Here is a 2,545-nt window from a genome sequence, read left to right as displayed (position 1 = left end):
GTAATAAATGTTATTTGCAGTTAACAATTTTCTTTTTTCTTTATTACAATATTTATGGCAAGACTAGGTATAGAACTTAATTAATTAATACATATTTAATACGGAATTTTATATTCTTTTATACAGAACTTATGTTTAATTTTTAAGAAGGGCCGTAATTACTTGTTCTGTGTATTTATGTGGTTATTTGACTAAATTTAGAGTATAATTTTTTACCTACAGCTACATATTTTATTTTGCATTAAGAGGTGAAAAGATACTATACACAGTACACAGCTTAGTTTTTACAAATGTAGGATATCTACTGCTGAAAATAAGAGGAAATATGGCCTACCAATTTTATACTAATAAACAAAGATGCTATACAAATAACACAATACACAGATTAAAGATACATAGTACACACACAATCACAAACCACATTCAACTAACGTTCTAATTAAATCTAAGTTCACGTAATTCAAAGAGTTCAGTTAAAGCCACTGTTTCGATTCCATTTCTGCAATGAGGGGCTTCAGAATCGTATCGGCGCAAACGGTCAGGGAGCTTCTCAAAGCCGCAGTAATACTCTAATGTCAAGAGCATTTCTATCTGAAGCTACTTGGCCGGGACGAACTGAGGAGCTTTGAGGCTACAAGCGGCATTAGCTAAATTGGAATCTGTGGAAAAAATTACACAACATTGCACCTGTCCGAATATTAACAAATCATAGGTAGGAGTAGGTATGATGATGTTGTTTTCTTTCATTATGTATGATTTGAGCTTGTTAATTAATTAATGATCTGATTATTTTGATAACAACATGAAGGTTAACAAATGAATTTTAAACATAATAATTCCGGTGATGTGTACTCAAAATCGTCTAGTTACCAATATTTACAATTAATTTGAATTAAAATTAATTCGTAAAATATTTTTTAGACACAAAGAAATAAAAATTAATTTAGTTCTAAGTACATAATAAAGGCTGTTGTGAGATTGCAATAAACAAGAATATATGGCGGCTTTTCTGTGTCAAAGAAGTAGGTACTTACTTGAAGTACTTTACCTAACTACCTAACTAGTACTTTACATTTACCTATCTAGACGTAGGTAGATTAGGCAGTATCAGTAGACTTAGACCTAAATAATAAAAAGAAAAAATATTTGGGGCCCCAACCGTGTTGCATTCTTTCTCTCCATCCCGGTATCCGTTTGAGCTCTAAGCGTAGGGGCACCCGTTAATGGGCAAAGTGCCCCAGTAAGGACATCTTATCGCGACTCCACTGAGTCACATTTAATTGTCAAAGTTTTATTGCCCGCCCTAATTACAATATTGAGGTGGAAACTGATAAGGCAGGATTCCGCTTGCCTTTTGTTCGACGTAACTGTAACTGTCTGCTTATTAAGATAAGTTCCACACTGTCTTATGTAACCGCTTGGTTTTGTTTATTAAAATCTATGTAATAAAACTACCACTACATCGCTCACGTGGTCAAACGAATGTTTCACAGCGGTGGAAATTAGCCTATATCATGCTAATTATCTCTAGAAATAAATTGCATAAAATCAGTACGTTTTCGTCTTTCATCGTGTTGTGTTCAAACAAACCAGCACGTTTATATTTATAATATAAATTCTTAAGTTTTGGGAATATAACATAATATGTATAGGTAAGCGGAAGCTTTAATTTTTTTTTTAACTTTTTACATAGTTTCTGGTGCTACGTGAGCTAATATAACTTTATTTTTTAATTATAAAAGAGAATTAAAGAAGAAATACGACGATAAATGTTCGACATTTGATATTTTCATTTTTACCACAGATAAACATTGTTTTTCGTCCACAAAATTGTAACTCCGGATTTCGAGAAGTATATAGCTATCAGATTAGCAATAGATTATCAGGTGAAGAAATCACCCTCCAACACATTTTCAATTTACTTTTATAGTCTCTAGAATCGTGGGGTAAAACGAATCATTGCATCGAACCGCTGCTATCAAAGATTTATAGATGGCTGGATACCGCAAAGCAGCTGGCCTGCTGTTTATTATTGAATATATTAACCCACTAATATTTTATTAATCAAGATGTGTTCTCATATTAAATATTGGTGAAATGTGGATATTTTCAAGCTATAAAAGTTGTAATAAACATTTTAATTTAGGAAATGGAATGATAATCTTAAAATTTTCAATGTTTAAAGTATAAGTATTATATATCTAGATACCTATATAAATAGATATAATCTATGACAACGATTGTAATATATACACCATATAGTACAGATACGTTCGTCATGTAGCTCTGCTTTGTAATTAATTAAATTGACCGACCCGCGAAGGCGCAAAAAAAAAAACGAAATTTACTTATTAATAATTTAATGTAATAAAAAAATTACATTTCAAATTATATCTAACTTATTAACTACGTCCCTCCGGTTCAATGTTGGAACAAAGAGTGTCCCTCGTCTTCGGCGGGGCAGCGTCGCGGTCGTGGATTGCCGTCATCTTTTCTGGAACCGCAGGTGTACCGCAGGTGTGCGCGATGTTGCAATCGTTACCGG

The sequence above is a fragment of the Zerene cesonia genome, chromosome 6 (assembly GCF_012273895.1).
Source record: "Zerene cesonia ecotype Mississippi chromosome 6, Zerene_cesonia_1.1, whole genome shotgun sequence".
NCBI lineage: Eukaryota > Metazoa > Arthropoda > Insecta > Lepidoptera > Pieridae > Zerene > Zerene cesonia.
Note: the sequence above shows the minus strand (reverse complement) of the source record.